The following is a 24,429-nucleotide window of genomic DNA, read 5'->3' on the forward strand; positions in this document are numbered from 1 at the left end:
GATGATTATAACCTCTCGATAGGAATATTTACACCTTGGCCCACGGCCAACCCAGCTGTTCATCCTCTCCTCGAGGCTAGTCGATAAATGGCCACCTGGCTTAGGCTTGGGTACATTATTCCAAACCTTTATTTCCAAGAGCTCCTACAGAGCAACAGGGTTGCGCTACTTCCAGTAGCAGGAAAATGATGGACTCCTGAGCAGAAAGGTCTTACATTAAGAGACGGCAATACATCCTCGCCGAAGATGACTTAACACTCTTAGTGTAACCACACACACACACACACATTATATATATATATATATATATATATATATATATATATATATATATATATATATATATATATATATATATATATATATATATATATTATCCCTGGGGATAGGGGATTAAGAATACTTCCCACGTATTCCCTGCGTGTCGTAGAAGGCGACTAAAAGGGGAGGGAGCGGGGGGCTGGAAATCCTCCCCTCTCGTTTTTTTTTTTTTTTTTTCCAAAAGAAGGAACAGAGAATTGGGCCAGGTGAGGGTATTCCTTCAAAGGCCCAGTCCTCTGTTCTTAACGCTACCTCGCTAATGCGGGAAATGGCGAATAGTTTGAAAGAAAGAAAAGAAAATATATATATATATATATATATATATATATATATATATATATATATATATATATATATATAGGACGCATTCTTCAAAAGCTACTGCAGTTAGCGTTCGTAACTGTGACGCATTCACGGGCCGCCCAGGGTCGAGTGCAGAGGTTCGAATCCTGGTTACGGCAATGCGTCCTCAGTCAACTCAGCTGTTCACCACCCTTAGGGGTTTTACATATATATATATATATATATATATATATATATATATATATATATATATATATATATATATATATATATATATATATATATATATCCCCTGGGGATAGGGGATTAAGAATACTTCCCACGTATTCCCTGCGTGTCGTAGAAGGCGACTAAAAGGGGAGGGAGCGGGGGGCTGGAAATCCTCCCCTCTCGTTTTTTTTTTTTTTTTTTTTTTTTTTTTTTTTTTTTTTTTCCAAAAGAAGGAACAGAGAATTGGGCCAGGTGAGGGTATTCCCTCAAAGGCCCAGTCCTCTGTTCTTAACGCTACCTCGCTAATGCGGGAAATGGCGAATAGTTTGAAAGAAAAGAAAAGAATATATATATATATATCGTTAATGAGATGGCCTTGCCCGTCTCAGCTAACATAAAGACAAAGTTACAGGCAGTAGCAGAGAAAGGATAGACTCAAAGTGAGTTCTTGACAGCATGTACAATTTCGTCACTCCACTTTTATCTGCTAGCAGTATTTTCTTTACATCTTTTCCTAAACGTTTTTTTGTCTACTTTCATGTTATGGCCTCTGATTGTTGCATCACTGCATCTCATGAACAACTGTTCACTGCTGCTCATCACACTAGTTAAAACTTGAAGTTATGATCAAGTTACCTCGTGCTATTTTCTCTTCCAAGGTGGACACACTTGTGGTCTTTAACCTCTTACTTTAACCCATCTTTACTATCCTTCTCCGGACCTATTCTTTTCCTAATGTGCGGCTGCCAAAAATGAGAAGCATACTGTAATTTTCGTCCAATACACCACGTGAGCAGTTATCTGAGTATTTCCTCATCCATATATTCAAATGGTTCTACTATGTGTCAAGCAAACAGTGAGTCTCCCTCACAGTTCTCCCAAGGTGAGGGTCTGGGTCCGGGGGCAGGTCAGGTTCAGCACCGACTCCAAGTGCCTCTCTCACTCTCTTCCTGCAGTAGATAATGTTCCTACCGAGGTCGTCTTCCACTGTGTCCCATCCACATTGCAGTTCACTCGGAGATGGGACTTTAACATCAGACTCGCTCTGGAGTTTGTGTAGATCTCCATGCAGTGTGACGCAACCCTCTTCACTCTTCACTTGCCACATGACCTCGGCATCATCAGCAAACATATTCAGGTATGAGTCACAGTCTTCTGGCAAGTCATTTACATACATCAAGAGAGCATTGGTTCCAGTTCTGAGCCCTGCGGTGCGCCGTTTCTGATGGCAACCCATTATGAGAGGTCTCCTGTGTTCCTCTTCTCTAAGGTAATGTTGCATCCATGCCAGGAGTTTTCCATTTTATTCCTGCTCGAAGAATCCATCTTCATTACCAGCTCCTATATGGCGACACATGAATTGCTTTCTTGTAGCCCTGGTACGCAAAATCCATACAGCCTTCTCTTTCGTCCAGAACGGAACTCAGTCTCATAATAGTAAATAGGTTTATGATGCACAAGTCAAGCTTCATCGCTGGTCTTTTTACGTTCCCATCTACCACGTCACGTACTCATTTACCAAGTGATCACACTATAGTATTACATGATCACTTCTTCCACTGGGTGTATCATACATAACAGTAACACCCATGCTACTTTGTGTCAAGATAACATGTAGTAATGACGGCTGATCAGTCCCTCTGATCTTAGCCTACCCAGTGACGTGCTGGGGTGGGACATTTTCCTGTATTTACTCAAAAATTTGTGTCTCTATGACTCTCCTTCCCAATGAGAATCCGAATACTCGTCGAACATCTGTGTTTACATTAATATTCACATATCATATAATGCAAGACTTTCATATGCAATCTGTTATCATGGAATAAACTCTACTCGTAATGTTTGTATGTCTTCGTCCCTCGTAATACAGCCTGTATAACCACTATCTGCTTCACCTACACGACTGAGCATTACTTCACAGGTCTCCCTCTGGGAAAAATCTGTACACGTCTTGCTCCTCCTACCACACTAACCCAGGTGTTGTTCTTTCATCATGACAGACAGCCTCGTTTGTACCTAATCCTCAACTACTGTCTGAATTAATACTGTATTTATTTACATGTCTCGCACACTTTGTTTCATGCAACAACTTGCCTCCAACACATGTGTCTGGGAGTGTGAGCAGCCCAAACACCGGGAGCAAGTACCTGGGTGTCGCTACTCCCTGGGCCACGGCAGCAGGTGTGTGGGAGTGTGTGCCTAGGGTTATAGAGGCAGGTGTGTGGGAGGCAGTAACTGTGGTGGCGGCTGAGCCCACCTGGAGGTGTGGTGGGGGTCAAACCCACCTGGAGGTGTGGTGAGGGTCAAACCCACCTGGAGGTGTGGTGGGGGTCAAACCCACCTGGAGGTGTGGTGGGGGTCAAACCCACCTGGAGGTGTGGTGAGGGTCAAGCCCACCTGGGGACGTGATGGGGGTCAAACCCACCTGGAGGTGTGGTGATGGGGTCAAATATGGTGGGGGATCGAGCCCACCTGGGGCTGTGGTTGGGTGTGTGTGTGTGGGCACGTGTCAGGGTAAGTGAGGTGTGCACGTGGGCAAGCGGGTTACACCAGGAGGTTATAATGTGACGCCGACACATTGCTGGACCATACGAGAGAGAGAGAGAGAGAGAGAGAGAGAGAGAGAGAGAGAGAGAGAGAGAGAGAGAGAGAGAGAGAGAGAGAGAGAGAGAGAGAGAGGCTAGAGCTGGAGGAGGATGTGTGAATGACGTGATGTTTATGTTACAAAAAAAAAGCTAATGTTTGTATTATTCATCCTCACCCGGGGCAGTGGTCGCCCCTCACCCGCAACGCTCACTGGTGAGAGGTGGGCTGCTGAGCCCCCGTCCTCTCCCCTTCTCTCTCTCTCTCTCTCTCTCTCTCTCTCTCTCTCTCTCTCTCTCTCTCTCTCTCTCTCTCTCTCTCAAGTGCTTCGTGAGCCACGCTTTCCAAACGAGCCATCGGTTCAGTGGCTGTCAAGTTTCACTTGTTTTCGCCCAGGCACTCGAACCATCACCGTACCATCTCTCCGTCCCACACGTAACACATGACACCACGTAACGTAACCCACTACGTAACACATGACACCACGTAACGTGACCCACCGCGTAACACATGACACCACGTAACGTAACCCACACACACGACCCCGTTCATCGTAACCCTTAGCTTCTCTTGCGGTGAGCCCTACGCGTTAGAACTGCCCCCCCCCCCCTCCCCAACAACCACCTCTATGGGGTAATAAGGACAACATAACTACCCTTCATGACGAGCCACGTGACGCGCCGTGCCCCTAGCATGACACATGACGTGACTCCGCATGACAGCCCACGTCATGCCCCAAGCTTCGCTGTAAACAGGTGAGGCATTTGGCATGACGGTGACCCCAGTCTCTGGGGAGGATGCTGCTGCTTCTCTGGGGCCGTGAAGATATCGCATCTCTTGAGGTATGAAGGTGCTATATCTCTGGGGTATGGTGTTATATTTTTGGGGTACGGCACTATATCTCTGGGGGTTTGAAGGTGCTACGTCTTTGGGGGTATGAAGGTGCTATAACTGGGGTATGAAGGTGCTAAAACTCTGGAGTATGAAGGTGCTTCATCTCTGGGGTATGAAGTCATGTCTTCGGGGCATGATTGTGCTATACCTTAGAACCATAAGGATGATCTGTCTCTGGGGATAGGGGCACTATACTCTAGAGTATGGAAAAACTACATCTCTGGGGTTACAATACACCTGGACCAATCACGATGCAGCAGGACTAAACCCCTGGTTACCGATGGACCAATCGCGGCACAGCAGGACTAAACCCCTGGCTACCGATGGACCAATCACGGCACAGCAAGACTAAACCCCCTGGCTACCGATGGACCAATCACGACACAGAAGGACTAAACCCCTGGTTACCGAGGGACCAATCACGGCAAAGCAGGAATAAACCCCTGGCTACCGATGCACCAATCACGGAACAGCAGGATTAAACCCTAGCTGGTGGTGGACCAATCACAGAACAGCAGTCAGTTGGTGGTATTATGTCACTCTACTAAGGGGAGAGTAACCTATCCCTGTGGTCATCTTTCCTCTCCATAAACGAAATATTTCTGCGTACTCACTCCCATTTCAACACAGTACATCCTGCAGTACTCTTTGTCACTGTTTCCTAAATGCTTTTCTATTCATTCGCGTTACTTCGAATGTCCAATGCTCATAAGCTTAATGATGCTTTTGTATTTGAAACATTGGTTGATAGAATACCATAATTGTTTTATGTTCTTCAAATATAAGAAAAACAATCTATACGCCTCAGAACTTTTTTTTTCATTCACGAACGCAGATTGAACAAGAATAAAATGTAGATCTTCAAGAGGTGGCGTTGTACAAAGTTGTACAAAGTGTGAACATTTTCATTATAAAACGGCGCAAAATATTCAGCATTAAACAATCTTCAACACAATTTTTGTAAATCTTACTTTTTCCCTCCATTTTTTCTTTTACCTTCCTAGCCTAAAACATTTTCCCGTGAGTGTGACAGATCCATGAAAAATATAATACATCATATATCAAAATTTACATTCTCATATATCTAAAACCAACGAAGTGAAATGATCTCTAGAGTTCATTGTTTAAGCAAAGATAAGAAATCATTCTCTCCGTAAAGGTAACACATATCAATATTTCATTTGACACCGACCATACATACTTGAGAGAAGCTCTATGAGATGTGCCTGGCGCCAGACGGACGTACAGACAGACGGAGGAGGAGCCCAGGGCCAGGGTGGAGCGGCCAGTGTGGGCGGGTGCGGAGCACCGCGCCCACCACAACCTGCTCCAGTGGGCGGAGGAGGGGACGACACACGCCACAAGGACACCCGCAGGATACCAAGGGGCACACACGGGGGCAGACGGACACAGAAATGAAATGAGAAAATAATCAAAGAAAACGACAAACAACGGAAACAGAGAAAACATTTTTCTTTTTCTTAGGGATGACGTAGGAGTAGAGATGAGGTAATACATTTCACCGTACGGGCAAGGTCAGGTGACGTCAGGAGGTCAGGTGACGTCAGGGGAGGGTTAGGTAGTGAGTGGGTGCTTCAACCTTGTCTGAACGATAGTTATCACTTTTACGATTCATTAACTCCTTCAGTTAACGTTTACCTTTACCTAAACCCAAATGTTTTGAAACCAGCATTCCGGATACGATCTGAGTTACATAAATCTGAAAGTTATAATTCTACCTTTGCTAAAATCTTCGTAAATCATAATTCCTCTTGTATATATATATATATATATATATATATATCATTTTATCTAGATATATCTCTTGATTAAATACATCGAACTTTTAATTCTCGCTACATAAGCTCAGCCCGTAGTGAAGGCCACCAATTTTCTAAGCTAAATGAAGTCTGCCATTCAAGAGTGACATAATTTACCTGACTTGTCTTATAAAGATAAGATCTGGTTGGCTTAACCTGGATCTCAATTTTATATTTATGATTTTCTCATCACTGGCAGCATAAGTGTTGTCAATGTCGTCGACTGTCGTATGTAGTATTATTGGATATGAAGTGTTCCGTTCTTCATAATAGTGTTCCGTTCTTCATAATAGTGTTCCGTTCTTCATAATAGTGCTCCGTTCTTCATAACAGTGCTCCGTTCTTCATAAGTGTTCTGTTCTTCATAACATCATTCCTCCCACACTTAAGTTCAAATAATTCCCTTAAGTCATTAATCTATCATCCTAGACGTCAGTTTTGATACCCGTCTCACATTTTCTTTTATATGCTCAAAGTCCCCCCCCCCCCTCTCTCTCTCTCTCTCTCTCTCTCTCTCTCTCTCTCTCTCTCTCTCTCTCTCTCTTCAGTTATGGCTACTACCCCTGCCTCTCGCGCCTCCCACTCTCTGCTCATCTCGCCTCCACAAAACCCATTAAAGTCGCGCCTAAAAAGGAGAAAAAAATAATTTCCTTCTGGGCGGGTTTTATCCGTCGGTTACCTACGACTCTAGGAATGTCGACGGTGGTCTGCTTTCGCTCGCGCCTGTATCTAGACAGTCTTCATTTGCATAACTCGTCTTCTGAACAATATTACCCCCGTGAAGAAGGTGGCGGCTCAAAGTATCGTACGCCGTACCCCCCTGAGGAAGGCGGCTCAAAGTATCGTATGCCGTAAGTTATTATACACAGTGGATGTTTATCCTATGAGGAAGGTGGCGGCTCAAAGTATCGTACGCCGTACACCCCCCCCCCCCCCAGGAAGGCGGCTCAAAGTATCGTACGCCGTAAGTTATTATACACAGTGGATGTTTATCCCATGAGGAAGGTGGCTCAAAGTATCGTATGCCATAATCTATTCTACTCAAGGTGTGCCTGTCTTATTTACGAGATGAAGTTGTCCTCAAAGGCTTATCATATACAATGGGATGAGGCTTTTCGATGATGGGAAATGCTTTTTCATACAGCAGGGTTATTATACCAGGGAGACATTTCTAGGGTACAGCATTCAGGACGAGTTATCGTACTTTTTACTTTCTGATCTTAACGAGCCTGTAAGACGTCAAAGTTTAGGTCAGCTGGTAACGCACGAAGGTTAGCATAAGTGTGAAAGTAATACTGCGAAAGAGAAGTTATCGTACCCACAAGGTTAACATGCTCGAACTGTTCTCTTGGTTATCATACGTAAAAAGATAAGTCATTTAGCCTCAATTGGCTTTGAGCGCTTACTGTTATCTTACGTTTGATGTACCAAGCATTTCACTTGTGACCAGAGTTCCCTATGCAACACTGGATCGTTTATATACCCAGCAGTGTAAGGGCTGTTACCAGGGAGTCCTGGAAAACTGGAAATTCCGGCTGGACAAGTGAAACCAATAGCCGCCAAGGCAGGTCAATAAGTAGACAGACAAATGATCATATATTACCTTACGTATACATTTCCAGGATACCTTTTACGGGGGCTCTTGTAACATTAAAGCTGCGCTACAATCAGTGGCAGAGAAGCTGATAAGACTCCTTTGGAGTGAAAGTTCCTGGACGAGACTTTAATCCTTTCTGTTCACTGAGGACAAACATAATCCCACGGAGGTGGTACTCCCCCATTTGTGATGTAGCCTCATGTTGGTGGAGTCAGGTAACACTATATACGTCACCATGGCTGTTGAATTTGTTTATGGTTGAGGTGATGAGGGAGGTGAATGTGAGAGTGAGGGGCGAGTGTGTAGTCTGTAGGGAATGAGGAGGCTAGGGAAGTGTGTCAGTTGTTTTTTGCTGATGGTACAGCATTGGTAGACTATCCGACTATGTTGCTGCAGAAGTTGGTGTTTCAGTTGGGAGGAGTTTGTGAGAGGAGAAAGTTAATACGAGTAATTGTGAAGAAAAGCGAGGTTATTGGGTTTAGCGAGGTAAAGGGACAAGCTAGTTGGGGTGTGAATTAGAATGGAGAAAAACTGGAGGAAAGAATTGTTTTAAATGTCTGGGAGTGAACATAGCAGCAAATGGAACCACAGAATCGGAAGTGAGTCATAGGGTGGGGGAGGAGGCGAAGGCTTTGGAAGCGGTAAAGAACGTGTGGAAAGGCTGTTGTCTGGGATAGCAAAAAGGGGTATAATTAAGGGTATAGTACTTCCAAAAATGCTTCACAGATGTGAGTCATGGGCTATGGATGAGGTTAAGCAGATGAGGGTGTATGCTTTGGAAATGAAATGTTCGAGAACAATGTGGTGTGAGGTAGTCTGATCAAGCAGGTAATGAAAGGGTAGGAGAGAGGTGTGGTAATGTCTGGTTGAGAGAACTAAAGAGAGTGTGTTAAAACAGTTTGGACATATGGAGAGAATGAGAGGTTAACAGAAGTAGAGGGCAAAAGAAGGGGAGTAAATCGGAGATGGAAGGATGGAGTTAAAAGGATTTTGGGTGATCGGGCCCTGAACATGCAGGAGGGTGAAAGGCCTGCATGGGATAAAGTAAATTGGAACGTTGTGGCATAAAGGGGTCGACGTGCTGTCAATGGACTGAACCAGGTCATGTGAAGCGGCGAAGTGTACAGGGGTAAACCATGGAAAGGTCTGTGGGGCCTGGTTGTGGATAGGGACCTGTGGTTCCGGTGCATTACACATGGCAACTAGAGAATGGATGTTAGCGAATGTGTCATATCTTTGCTCCTAGCGCTACATCGCTAACGCGGGAAACGGTGGTCAAGTATGATAAATATATATATATATATATATATATATATATATATATATATATATATATATATATATATATATATATATATATATCCATTCATGGATGGAGGCAAGCTGGTGTGAATGTGTGCATGTGTATATATGTATGTCTGTGTATTTGTTTGTATTATCCCTGGAGATAGGGGAGAAAGAATACTTCCCACGTATTCCCTGCGTGTCGTAGAAGGCGACTAAAAGGGGAGGGAGTGGGGGGCTGGAAATCCTCCCTTTTTTTTTTTTCAATTTTCCAAAAAAAAAAGGAATAGAGAAGGGGGCCAGGTGAGGATATTCCCTGAAAGGCCCAGTCCCTCTGTTCTTAACGCTACCTCGCTAACGTGGGAAATGGCGAATAGTTTGAAAAAAAAAAAAAAAAAAAAAAAATATATATATATATATATATATATATATATATATATATATATATATATATATATATATATATATATCAAACGTTCATTTGATCTTACAAGTCTATAATTCAAAAAAAAAAAATTATTTTTCACACCAAACCAGGTTCGTCAATAGAAATTAATTTTAGGAAAGGTGTAAATGGTACTCTTATCAATCTAAGTAATTGACAAATAAAAGGTTCTTCTAAACAACAGCATTTCATATTTCAGAGAGAAAAAAGAATGCAGCACTGGAATTGAGTTGATGGCGAGAGAAGCGTCTGTCTACCGCTCCCCATCTGACAGTGTTACCACCTCCCACAGGAGACATGAACGATGTATGTCAATAAACTTATCTTCTGGGAAGTCATATGCCAAACGCTCTAACTTTAAAGTAAAACATAAAATTTACTTTAGTAATGTCGACGCTCGGGTGTATACAACAGTCGGCAAATAGTGTGTGCATCAACCATTTATCAATGCATTATCATTCTCCCTGAGGTCTCGATTACGTGTTACTTGTAGCCTAGCTCTCCCCACCTTAAGTCCCTCTGTTTTACTTGGCTTCATTTTCCTTTGTTACATCACTGTTTTCAACAAGTTTCTTATTTCCTTCAAAATATTCCACTTATAATCTTAAATTACCATTTCTTCACTTTCCCCTTACGCTTTCGTTTCATTAATCATATCTTAGATTTTATTTCCAATTTTCAGCACACGCACTCTGATATGTGACCACCTCAATCTATGTATACAGTCTTGATACAGAGTCTTCATGTCTGTACTGGGGAACCAAATAAAATTGCTATAAATAACAACCTATCACTGTGCCTCAAATTCGGAACGAAGAGAACTTTAGGAAAAAATTCAGATTTTTCTACCTCAAAAGTTAAATAATTCGTTTCATACATTCTTGCTGAAATGTACTGGACTGAAATTAATTCATCGCTTAAATTTATTTCCCGTGAGTCGTATTCACTGTTAAAGATGTATTATCTGAATGAATGTAAATATGCTTATATGTGTGAGCGTTCCATAAATGCCTACATTAATGCTAGTTACGTCGTACATGGTCACTTTGCGTACACAGGAGTACAATCAAAGACTTTGACCGTTGTTACCGTCATTAGGGAGGCTGACACCAATAATGAAGGAGGATGACCATCCTCAGGATACTGGTAGTGGTGGGTGACCTGGCCATGTTAGTCCTAAGCTTCAAGTGACGAGCGAACGATAGGATGAAACGAAGGTACAACGTCCTTTAAAAACTCTTACACAGTGGAATATGTCGAAACTAGAGTGAAACCCGAGTGGAAACGTAAATGGTTTTAGAATTTCTTGAAAATTTGAGATTCGTATGTTTTATCTTATTCAAGTGGAACCTATAACTATTATATTATGGCCTTAACCACCCCGGTAGTCGATACGCCAAAATAACCAACCAACCAGTGAGACACTAAGACTGCGAATAGGCAGTTCCGTAGTTAACTACAGCTTCCATGCTTAGGTTAGACATTAGACGACGTGAACTACTTTGTCCTTACCTCGGTCCGTCCCCTACTGATATGACCTGAGTAAGACGCTCACCAGAAAACTTCAGTACACCACCGCATCACCATAGGAAACTACAATATAGTCCACAAGTTCAAATTAACGGTCAAAGTGTCCACAGTATCGGCTATTTGCGTCTACGGCAACTACATCCTCACAACCCACATCAACGGTCTAACAGGAAAGAAATAATCACAGATCTTAACAATCCCGAAATAAACTGGGATCTCCTGACAGGTGACCACGAGGGAATGATCGGTGATTTAAATGAAGGTTGTTTCTTAAACGCAACAGCCGCTACAACCATAACAGTTGTCCCAACAAGTTCCTACAACTTCCTACCATAGCACCAGGGAGCATATCCACAGCAACAGCTATCAACCACAGATTCGGTTGCTACTTCCGCATAACAAACAGCTCATGACGCCCTATACTGTTGTCCCAGTAATTATTTTGGATCATTCTCCGTTTTCTGTTGGAGCTCGCGCTATATGTCGCCTCTGTTCCGCCTCCCGCAAGACACCGGCCGGTGATCTATGGCCCATTGTTGAAGTCTGGACTTACGGCTAATCATGAGGCTTAAGGATGAGGGTTGGGCTGCGGAGGGATGCTAGACTGCAGGGAAAGGCGAAATATCGTACTCAGAAAACACAGCGACTTACCTTAGTGTAGGAAGTTAGCGCGAGTAGAAGTTGACCACGTCTTGACTCCAGCAAGGCTGACAACGGACTGTCTTGGCAGCGTTATTATGAGCGTGGTTTGTGTGTGCGTGTGTGTGTGTGTGTGTGTGTGCGTGCAGGTGTAGGTGCGTGCGCGCGTACATGCCCGCGCGTCCTGCTCGTTCAGACTTTTATACCGTCTCAGATTAATCTTACGTAGAGATGATTCATTTGGTTGTCTTATAAGGTTATATTTATTAACAATGATGTTCAGAGACAATACTTGGCTATCGAGTTACCTACCGAATTGCTTCTGTGAAAATTTACATTCTATTTTTAATTTTACGTTCTGGAAATTTCCCTGTGACTAAGGCTAAAGTGCTTCACCTTAAAGGAACGCTGGAGGTGGGTGAGAAGGTATCCTAAATTCCTAATTTGTTTCTGAAGTAACAGATGACGGGGCTGTGGGAGGGTAGTAGACCTTGGTGACGTCACTACGGGGGAGGGGCTAGACGATGAGGTCACTCAGGACGTCTAGACGGTGATGACGTTATATGACGGTGGTTACGTTACTGGGACAGGACTAGGCGGTGGTTACGTTACTGGGACAGGACTAGACGTTAGTTACGTTAATGGGACGGGATTAGGAGAGTAGTTACACGGTTGTGACGTAACGATGGGGGGGTAGATGTAAACGGTTGTGACGTCCATATGGTGGCAAGGCTAGACTAGACGATGATTATATCATTGTGGAAAAGGGTTAGAAAGTGGTGAAGCAGGAAGATGTGGGGCGGGGCAGACGGTAGTAGTATGGGTGTACGGCAAGGCTGGTGGGTGTTGAGGCCAGCGTGGGGGCGGGTCAGACCCCAGGCCTGGGTGAGCCACACACATTGTGTCACCCTGACCAACGCCAGCATGAACTACCGCCATAACGGGCGATCTGAGATCCCGAAGAATTTCTCAAGCTATTACTATTGATTATGTATACGCTACCTCGCTCATGAGGGAAATGACGAGTTTATGATTATGATTACATAAGGACCATCTTTCGAATGAGAAATTCTTAGATGAAAATATATTCCCAGTGAAAAAGCCTCGACAAAGATGGCAAACCAAGTAGATAAGTGAAAGTGATTCTATTTATGAACAGACAAGCAAACCCATCTTTATTAATGTCTCATGCTTTGAAAACATCCTTATGTTCCTTTCATGAGACAACACAATCTAATTAGAAAGTTTAATAGAGTTAAATACAATAAGAACTTAATGAAGCATGGACGAAGTTTCTTGTATGTCATCTATCATGATGTCACATGAATTGATTTATTCACTGCTTTAACGTCTTCAACAACTACATACATCTGCAGCCGAGCTGATCGCAATTTGACATAAACTGGTTCGCTTGGAAGCTCACATGAATGAAATATTCAAAACATTATCCGGTAGGACAATCTTGAAGGACCATTACAACCCCGCCATACACGGGTGTGTTGGGGGCGTCAGTGTGGCTGTCTATTGGGACTTGAGATGGGCAGTGTTATTGTTCGGGGTGAGGGCGGTGCTAAGACGCCAAATACGTGGTTTATGGCGATGCTGACCATATGGAGTTGACTGCAGTGGGTTGGTCGATGGTAATGTGTAGTTTACGAGGGTCACGTAACTATTAAGTTCATGAATGTGATTTTACTACAGTGTCTGCCCAGGCCTCATACGTAATTTACGTGGCGGTCACAATATACTTTCATTCTGCTGGGCCTACTTATAATGTAAGGACGTTGAAGTAAGGAAACTTATTCTGCTGGGCCTACTTATAATGTAAGGACGTTGAAGTAAGGAAACTCATTTGCAATTTTTATCAATGATATATTTTTTTAAGAGTCTGTGTGCTCTTGGCTACTAGAAAATTCTTACGGCTTGACGATGCCAACAATTTGTTGAAACTTCTAGCACGTGTAATCTCCTAGCCGGAAATACTGAGTAAGAGGCTTTTTTTCAAGTCTGCTGAGTACACATCTGCTTCTCGGAAAGTCTGAAAATACTCACCAAACACATATGCCACACCAGTGAGTAATTCCTACTCATCTTTCTAAAGAAAAGTATGATGTATAACGGTCATGTTCAAGACTTTACTCATGAAGTCCCCTTGTATGATATACAGATGTATGACTAAATGAAAAAAATAGTGGAGTAAACATGATATATTGAAGTGAAAAGTAATTAGAATAAATAAATCATAACATACTAACGAAAAAGATAGATTAAATGAAGAGAATATATGATAGACGAAGTGAAATAAAGTCTTAAAGAGGGGAAACATTATGGAGTGAAGCATAAAAAACGAAGTAAAAGTGGGATTGATTAAATACAAAAGGGATATATGGAATGAACTTTGGAGTTCTACCGTGAAAATAAGATGAATGGAATGAAACATGAGGAACTCCAGTGACAGTGAAATAATGGGAGTAAGATAATAGGGGGGAGGAGGGGGGGGGGATTCAATAGGTGACCCATTTGACTATTTTGTGAGCAGTTATTCCCCTAAAAGTAATAATGCTCGCAAGTCTAGGGTGGCTCTTTCTTAGAAGGTGAAATCAAAAGCCTTCCTCCTTATTGCCTCTCTTCAACCATCCGGTTCCTGTCCACAGTGATATTTCTTTTCCGCTCTGTGTGCTACTGGCGTTATTCTGATCTACCATGCTTCTTTGTGGAAACCAGCCACACGAAGATTGACCGCTATGACATATTTTTCTTTAAAACGAGACTGTGGAATTCTATTCCATCATTTCTCTCCCTTTTCCTTTGTGACTTTTTTTTTTTATACTATTTGAGTCGTCTTCAAACACCCGAGGAGCTCAAATTACCCTTCTTCTACTTATGTACTTTATAATCTTACCTTTCATCTGATATGACTCTATTGGGACATGCGTTTGCCTATACCATGTGTAACAAAAAAAAAAAATAAATAAATAAAAGACCTTGAATTACGAAAATGAAGACAGAATAGACAGACAGAAAATCAGAAATGGAGTGGAATATCAGGGACTGGAGGGAAAATAGGGTAAATGAAGGATGGAGGGAAACATGTGCAAGATGGAAAACAGGATAATGAAGTAAGACAGGAAACGATCATTGGAGCAGCCTTCATTCGAACTTTAAACTATTGTTCGGTTATTTTCATTTAACAGTTTCAGTTTTTGTAACACTCCTCAATCTCATTTTCTGAAACATTTTGAATATCACAGTCTTTCCTATCTTACTGATATCTATTAGTCATATCTGAGAGACTTTATTGAAAGCTTTTTAAAAGTGTAGCATTGAAATCTCATCTCACAGCGCCCGTTTTACGTTTTGTACTCATATCTTTCCCTATCAATATTGGAAACCCTCTGGGTTCTGCTCTCTGTCTCTAATATTCTCCCACATTTCTATCAAGAATTTCCTTTCTTCAACAGGTAAACAACTGCACTCATACACTGATGACTTAACATTGCATTTACTCCATATCTTTCAACTCAGTTCTATCCATATCCCATCTCATCACATTCCTTTCTCTGTGCACTGGAAAGGTGTATACAATGTGTGGACTACATAGCACCCCTCCTCATGTTTAGTAAGAAGCTACTCTTGTTCCCATGTTTGCTCGATTGCTTGACTATCCTGCTTCCACTTAAAAATCAAATTTTTCTTGCTTTTTGTGAGACACATAAGAACAACCTATCCCAATGAAGGTAGACATTCTACCTCTTATAACTATTGCCTTATTATTTTGACTCAATCTTTCCAAAGTCTTTCAATCTCCATCATATGTAACCTAGTTTACTGCCCCTAAAACCCAATTTCTGCCCATTTCTCTTTCTAAAATTCAACTTTCCTATCTCCACTTTTTGGCTCTGGAATTCCACCACTTCACATAACAATCAAACTAGGTATCACTGACACAACCTACAATATCTTGGAAAGATTACATCATACAAAAAGTTAAGTGTGCCTCTAAGGAACTGGGAACCTTATTCAGATGCTGTACATTGTGCTCTTCTAATCATTTGTTTTCACTACACAAAGGATTGAAACTATCCTTACATAAGGTATTACTCTTACATTTGAGATTCTAGATTTACAGATTGTAATTACTTGTCAGAGTCCAAAGCAGTGTGATACTGACTCACCCAGTCTGATCTCAAGCTATAGCCCAATTTCCTTATGTTACACTATTGTTTCTCTCTTTCTTTTCCAAAGATATTACTTTGGTCTTCAACCTCAAGAACTGGCTACATGAATAAATGAAGAGAATAAATTGATTAAACAATGAATAGATTTAGTAATACATAGATAAATAGAGTGAGACAGGGATGAATGAAAAAGACATGGAGAAATTTGGGTTAACAAAGTGAAAATTTGTAAAAGAAGGACAATTTGAGTCAAGGATGAATGGACTAGATAGAAAATATATGCTGTAAGATGAAAGCATGCATAATGAGACATCTATGAACAATAAAAAAGTAAAAAGTAGAATATGAAATAATTGAGCAAGAAAAGACTGTGAGGTGAGATATGTGTAAGTGAAATGGAACAAGTACAGTATATAACATATTTTGAAAAGATACAAGAACAGAGGAAATCAGATAGAATACAAAGTGCACAGAGACTGAAGCAAAGATAAAGTTAGGATAGAAGCGAGGTGGCAATGGGAATGAATAAAGGCAGATAGTGTGAATTGTGTGCATGGGTATATATGTATGTGTCTGTGTGTGTATATATATGTGTACATTGAGATGTATAGGTATGTATATTTGCGTGTGTAGACGTGTATGTATATACATGTGTATGGGGATGGGTTGGGCCATTTCTTTCGTCAGTTTCCTTGCGCTACCTCGCAAACGCGGGAGACAGCTGGTGGCTGATTCATGTGAGAAACTGCAGAAGCTGGTGACTGAGTTTGGGAAAGTGTGTGGAAGAAGAAAGTTACGAGTAAATGTGAATAAGAGCAAGGTTATTAGGTACAGTAGGGTTGAGGGTCAAGTCAATTGGGAGGTGAGTTTGAATGGAGAAAAACTGGAGGAAGTGAAGTGTTTTAGATATCTGGGAGTGGATCTGGCAGCGGATGGAACCATGGAAGCGGAAGTGGATCATAGGGTGGGGGAGGGGGCGAAAATTCTGGGGGCCTTGAAGAATGTGTGGAAGTCGAGAACATTATCTCGGAAAGCAAAAATGGGTATGTTTGAAGGAATAGTGGTTCCAACAATGTTGTATGGTTGCGAGGCGTGGGCTATGGATAGAGTTGTGCGCAGGAGGATGGATGTGCTGGAAATGAGATGTTTGAGGACAATGTGTGGTGTGAGGTGGTTTGATCGAGTGAGTAACGTAAGGGTAAGAGAGATGTGTGGAAATAAAAAGAGCGTGGTTGAGAGAGCAGAAGAGGGTGTTTTGAAATGGTTTGGGCACATGGAGAGAATGAGTGAGGAAAGATTGACCAAGAGGATATATGTGTCGGAGGTGGAGGGAACGAGGAGAAGAGGGAGACCAAATTGGAGGTGGAAAGATGGAGTGAAAAAGATTTTGTGTGATCGGGGCCTGAACATGCAGGAGGGTGAAAGGAGGGCAAGGAATAGAGTGAATTGGAGCGATGTGGTATACCGGGGTTGACGTGCTGTCAGTGGATTGAATCAAGGCATGTGAAGCGTCTGGGGTAAACCATGGAAAGCTGTGTAGGTATGTATATTTGCGTGTGTGGACGTATGTATATACATGTGTATGGGGGGGGTTGGGCCATTTCTTTCGTCTGTTTCCTTGCGCTACCTCGCAAACGCGGGAGACAGCGACAAAGTATAATAAAAATAATAAAATAATAAATAAATAAGAAGCAAAAAATTAAAGATGTATGATATAATGAATAATTCACTTAAGTAATTAGGAGGACAACTTAACTACAAGGGGCAGTATAGGAGAAACCTTGCCAAACAAGATTAAAGCCATGTAGATAATACATGTGGACTACATGCTAGTCTGGGAGATTTGGTAAAGATATTGAAGTCCATTGTGGATTTGAATTTCCAAGAAAATGCAACAATCTGCTTAGTTAAGGTGTAGTTACACTCTGGCACCATATAAGTCATCACTTAAAATGGGACACCAGTATGACCAAGACTGTCTATTCCACTGAATGAATTACACAAAAAGGTACTGACTTCATTAAAAAGTTTGTGACAGGAACAAAAATGAAATCTTATACATATGAGTCTGACATGGATCCCATGATCCAATTTACTCTCATATATAAAAACAAACAAATACATACATATGAAAATTAAGAAAGAACAGATATCAAGCCAGAAAGCCAACAAGTTCAAATACAGAGTTAGTAATTGTTACTTAAAGTAAAAGTACACCTTGTGAGAGTTAATCAAAACTAAAGTCCAACCTCACCCAATATGTTTCATCTTATCATCTTTGTAAGGGCTTACTCCAACACAAGAGAGGGATTGTTGGGCACAGTTTTCTTCAGTGTGGTCTTAGGTCTAACCATTGGTAGTTTTGTTTTTCAGAGAAAACAATTTGTTGCTTAACAAAACTTTATTTATGAAAATAACAGCAGGTACTTCATTTCATCATCATTAATAAACATTGATTTGTAATACAATGAAGTACATACAAAATTCATACATTATGCATGTCCAAACAAAAGTATGGCAATTATGAATCCTCTGCACTCCTCTACACCACTGATGTGAGAATTCAGAATTCTAATTAGCTTACAAAGATATTTTCATGTACTTACATAGTTTTACCTATAACTGCCAGTTTTTGAATAAGCAGCCAATGAATTAATACACAGATAAATGAGCACATATACACATACAAACAGGACAAATTTCCTAGTCTAAGAGAAGAGGATGACTGTAAGAAAATGACCAATGACATACTTAATAAGGACAATATACATAAATTTAAGAGGTTGTACAATAGAAGAGAATGTTCAGTATACTGGGTTCCATGAGGGAAAACTCTCTCTATACAGTGCACACACATACTTACAAATAGGTAATTATATATGCACACGCATAAACATACAAACACACATGTGAGGATATTAAAGGAGCAGAGGTGAGATAAGATATAAAGAGGAGATATAATCATTGAAACTGCACAAAACCTTCACAAATTCTTTGGTAAAGTAGACTGGGAAACATGAACCACAACTTTGTGGTGAGAAGTTCAGTGAAATTTACAATGAAAGAGAAGAGACATATGGAGAGAATGGGTGAGGAAAGATTGACAAAGAGGATATATGTGTCAGAGATGAAGGGAACAAAGAAGCGAGAGACCAAATTGGAGGTGGAAGGATGGAGTGAAAAAGATTTTGAGTGGTCAGGGCCTGAATGCACAGGAGGGTGAGAGGTGTGCAAGGAGAAGAGTGAATTGGAATGATGTGGAATACCAGGGTAGACGTGCTGTCAATGGACTGAACCACGGCATGTGAAATGTCTGGGGTAAACCATGGAAAGGTCTGTGGGGCCTGGATGTGGATAGGGAGCTGTGGTTTCGGTGCATTACACAACAGCTTGAGAATGAGTGTGAATGAATGGGGATTTTTTTGTCTGTTTTCCTGGCATTACCTCACTGAAGCAGGGGGTAGCAATGCTGTTTCCTGAGGGGTGGGATGGTGCCAGGAATGGATGAAGGCAAGCAAGTATGAATATATGAATATGTACATGTGAATGTATATGTATATATCTGTGTATGTGTATATATACATATGTATATGTGTGTATGTGGGCACTTATGTATATATATATATATACATATCCCTGGGGATAGGGGAGAAAGAATACTTCCCACGTATTCCCTGTGTCATAGAGGGCGACTAAAAGGGAAGGGAGCGGGGGGGCTGGAAATCCTCCCCTCTCTTTTTTTTTTTCTTTTTTCCCAAAGAAGGAACAGAGAAGGGGGCCAGATGAGGATATTCCCTCAAAGGCCCAGTCCTCTGTTCTTAACGCTACCTCGCTAACGCGGAAAATGGCGAATAGTATGAAAGAAAAAAAGAAAAAAGGGGGAGGGGGATGTTATTCCATGTGTGGTGAAGTGGCAATGGGAATGAATAAAGGCAGACAGTGTGAATTGTGTGCATGTGTATATATGTATATGTCTGTGTGTGTATATATATGTGTACATTGAGATGTATGGGTATGTATATTTGCATGTGGGGATGTGTATGTATATACATGTGTATAGGGGTGGGTTGGGCCATTTCTTTCGTCTGTTTCCTTGCGCAACCTCACAAACGCGGGAGACAGCGACAAAGCAAAATAAATATAATAAAATAAATATATATATATATATATATATATATATATATATATATATATATATATATATATACATATACCAAATGGCGTCCTAGCTTCATCTCTTCGATGTATATCAACTGACTCATACTTCTCTCTTGTGTCCCCCTGATGATGTGATTATTACACGAAAGTGCACTTGGGAACTTATCATGTTTCACTTTCCCCGTGGACTCATAGGAATATATTTTTCCTTCATACTATTCACAATTTCCCACGTTAGTGAGATACTCTTAAGAACAGAGGACTGGGCCTTTGAGGAAATATCCTCACCTGGTCCCCTTCTCTGTTCCTTCTTTTGGAAAATTAAAAAAAAAAAGAAAGGGGAGGATTTCCAGCCACCCACTCCCTTCCCTTTTAGTTGCCTTCTACAACACGCAGGGAATACATGGGAAGTATTCTTTCTCCCCTATTCCCAGGAATATATATATATATATATATATATATATTCGTCTGTTTCCTTGCGCTACCTCGCAAACGCGGGAGACAGCGACAAAGTATAAAAAAAAAAAATATATATATATATATATATATATATATATATATATATATATATATATATATATATATATATATAAGTATTTCTCACATACATTGCTTTGAAGAATGTATGTGAGAAATACTTAGAAAAGCAAATGGATTTGTATGTAGCATTTATGGATCTGGAGAAGGCATATGATAGAGTTGATAGAGATGCTCTGTGGAAGGTATTAAGAATATATGGTGTGGGAGGCAAGTTGTTAGAAGCAGTGAAAAGTTTTTATCGAGGATGTAAGTCATGTGTACGTGTAGGAAGAGAGGAAAGTGATTGGTTCTCAGTGAATGTAGGTTTGCGGCAGGGGTGTGTGATGTCTCCATGGTTGTTTAATTTGTTTATGGATGGGGTTGTTAGGGAGGTAAATGCAAGAGTCCTGGAAAGAGGGGCAAGTATGAAGTCTGTTGGGGATGAGAGAGCTTGGGAAGTGAGTCAGTTGTTGTTCGCTGATGATACAGCGCTGGTGGCTGATTCATGTGAGAAACTGCAGAAGCTGGTGACTGAGTTTGGTAAAGTGTGTGGAAGAAGAAAGTTAAGAGTAAATGTGAATAAGAGCAAGGTTATTAGGTACAGTAGGGGTGAGGGTCAAGTCAATTGGGAGGTGAGTTTGAATGGAGAAAAACTGGAGGAAGTGAAGTGTTTTAGATATCTGGGAGTGGATCTGTCAGCGGATGGAACCATGGAAGCGGAAGTGGATCATAGGGTGGGGGAGGGGGCGAAAATTTTGGGAGCCTTGAAAAATGTGTGGAAGTCGAGAACATTATCTCGGAAAGCAAAAATGGGTATGTTTGAAGGAATAGTGGTTCCAACAATGTTGTATGGTTGCGAGGCGTGGGCTATGGATAGAGATGTGCGCAGGAGGATGGATGTGCTGGAAATGAGATGTTTGAGGAAAATGTGTGGTGTGAGGTGGTTTGATCGAGTAAGTAACGTAAGGGTAAGAGAGATGTGTGGAAATAAGAAGAGCGTGGTTGAGAGAGCAGAAGAGGGTGTTTTGAAATGGTTTGGGCACATGGAGAGAATGAGTGAGGAAAGATTGACCAAGAGGATATATGTGTCGGAGGTGGAGGGAACGAGGAGAAGAGGGAGACCAAATTGGAGGTGGAAAGATGGAGTGAAAAAGATTTTGTGTGATCGGGGCCTGAACATGCAGGAGGGTGAAAGGAGGGCAAGGAATAGAGTGAATTGGAGCGATGTGGTATACAGGGGTTGACGTGCTGTCAGTGGATTGAATCAAGGCATGTGAAGCGTCTGGGGTAAACCATGGAAAGCTGTGTAGGTATGTATATTTGCGTGTGTGGACGTGTGTATGTACATGTGTATGGGGGGGGGTTGGGCCATTTCTTTCGTCTGTTTCCTTGCGCTACCTCGCAAACGCGGGAGACAGCGACAAAGTATAAAAAAAAAAAAAAAAAAATATATATATATATATATATATATATATATATCCCTGGGGATAGGGGATTAAGAATACTTCCCACATATTTCCTGCGTGTCGTAGAAGGCGACTAAAAGGGGAGGGAGCGGGGGGCTGGAAATCCTCCCCTCTCGTTTTTTTTTTCAAAAGAAGGAACAGAGGGGGCCAGGTGAGGATATTCCAAAAAAGGCCCAGTCCTCTGTTCTTAACGCTACCTCGCTAACGCGGGAAATGACGAATAGTTTGAAGGAAAGAAAAGATATATATGTATATATATATATATTTTTTTTTTTTTGCTTTGTCGCTGTTTCCCGCGTTTGCGAGGTAGTGCAAGGAAACAGACAAAAGAAATGGCCCAACCCACCCCCATACACATGTATATACATACGTCCACACACGCAAATATACATACCTACACAGCTTTCCATGATTTACCCCAGACGCTTCACATGCCCTGATTCAATCCACTGACAGCACGTCAACCCCGGTATACCACATCGATCCAATTCACTCTATTCCTTGCCCTCCTTTCACCCTCCTGCATGTTCAGGCACCAATCACACAAAATCTTTTTCACTCCATCTTTCCACCTCCAATTTGGTCTCCCACTTCTCCTCGTTCCCTCCACCTCCGACACATATATCCTCTTGGTCAATCTTTCCTCACTCATTCTCTCCATGTGCCCAAACCATTTCAAAACACCCTCTTTTGCTCTCTCAACCATGCTCTTTTTATTTCCACACATCTCTCTTACCCTTACGTTACTTACTCGATCAAACCACCTCACACCACACATTGTCCTCAAACATCTCATTTCCAGCACATCCATCCTCCTGCGCACAACTCTATCCATAGCCCACGCCTCGCAACCATACAACACTGTCTGCCCCTACTCACACCCATCGCTACCCCGCCACACACAGAATAACATCCCCCTCCCCCTCACGTGCGCGAGGCAGCGCCAGGAAAAGACAACAAAGGCCCCATTCGCTCACACTCAGTCTCCAGCTGTCATGCAATAATGCCTGAAACCACAGCTCCCTTTCCACATCCAGGCCCCACAGAACTTTCCATGGTTTACCCGACGCTTCACATGCCCTGATTTAATCCATTGACAGCATGTCGACCCCGGTATACCACATCGATCCAATTCACTCTATTCCTTGCCCACCTTTCACCCTCCTGCATGTTCAGGCCCCGATCACTCAAAATCTTTTTCACTCCAATTTGGTCTCCCACTTCCCCTCGTTCCCTCCACCTCTGACATATATCTCCTCATGGTCAATCTTTCCTTACTCATTCTCTCCATGTGACCAAACCATTTCAAAACACCCTCTTCTGCTCTCTCAACCACACTCTTTTTATTTCCACACATCTCTCTTACCCTTACATTACTTACTCGATCAAACCACCTCACACCACATATTGTCCTCAAACATCTCATTTCCAGCACATCCACCCTCCTGCACACAACGCTATCCATAGCCCATGCCTCGCAACCATACAACATTGTTGGAACCACTATTCCTTCAAACATACCCATTTCTGCTTTCCGAGATAATGTTCTCGACTTCCAAACATTCTTCAAGGCTCCCAGGATTTTCGCCCTCCCCCACCCTATGATTCACTTCCACTTCATGGTTCCATCCGCTGCCAGACCCACTCCCAGATATCTAAAACACTTCACTTCCTCCAGTTTTTCTCCATTCAAACTCACCTCCCAATTGACTTGACCCTCAACCCTACTGTACCTAATAACCTTGCTCTTATTCACACTTACTCTTAACTTTCTTCTTTCACACACTTTAGCCAAACTCAGTTACAAGCTTCTGCAGTTTCTCACATGAATCAGCGAACAACAACTGATTCGTTTCCCAAGCTCTCTCATCCACAACAGACTGCATACTTGCCCCTCTTTCCAAAACTCTTGCATTCACCTCCCTAACAATATATATATATATATATATATATATATATATATATATATATATATATTACCCTTTCTAATCAACCCACCTCCCACTCTTCTCATGCCACAAGTATCTTTTGCGCAATCCATCACTGATTCCCTAAATACATCCCATTCCTCCCCCACTCCCCTTACTTCCATTGTTCTCACCTTTTTCCATTCTGTACTCAGTCTCTCCTGGTACTTCCTAACACAAGTCTGCTTCCCAAGCTCACTTACTCACCACCCTCTTCACCCCAACATTCACTCTTCTTTTCTGAAAACCCATACAAATCTTCACCTTAGCCTCCACAAGACAATGATCAGACATCCCTCCAGTTGCACCTCTCAGCACATTAACATCCAAAAGTCTCTCTTTCGCGCACCTGGGAGCCTTGAAGAATGTGTGGAAGTCGAGAACATTATCTCGGAAAGCAAAAATGGGTATTTTTGAAGGAATAGTGGTTCCAAAAATGTTGTATGGTTGCGAGGCTTGGGCTATGGATAGAGTTGTGCGCAGGAGGGTGGATGTGCTGGAAATGAGATGTTTGA

General features: G+C 41.9%; 1 protein-coding gene across 2 annotated transcripts in view; it reads right to left on the reverse strand.

Annotated features, from left to right (window-relative positions):
- Positions 1-11,801, reverse strand: part of LOC139757768 (protein lethal(2)essential for life-like) — a 46,359-nt gene extending 34,558 nt beyond the window's left edge. Inside the window, exon 1 of one of the 2 annotated variants that reach the window (XM_071678552.1) lies at positions 11,639-11,801. The gene's annotated coding sequence lies outside the window, so the exon portion shown is untranslated. Of the gene's footprint in view, positions 1-5,512; positions 5,631-11,638 lie in introns of those variants that run through there. The other variant, XM_071678560.1, reaches the window with a different exon arrangement.
- Positions 11,802-24,429: the final 12,628 nt, after the last annotated feature.

This window comes from Panulirus ornatus, chromosome 2, assembly GCF_036320965.1.
Source record: "Panulirus ornatus isolate Po-2019 chromosome 2, ASM3632096v1, whole genome shotgun sequence".
NCBI lineage: Eukaryota > Metazoa > Arthropoda > Malacostraca > Decapoda > Palinuridae > Panulirus > Panulirus ornatus.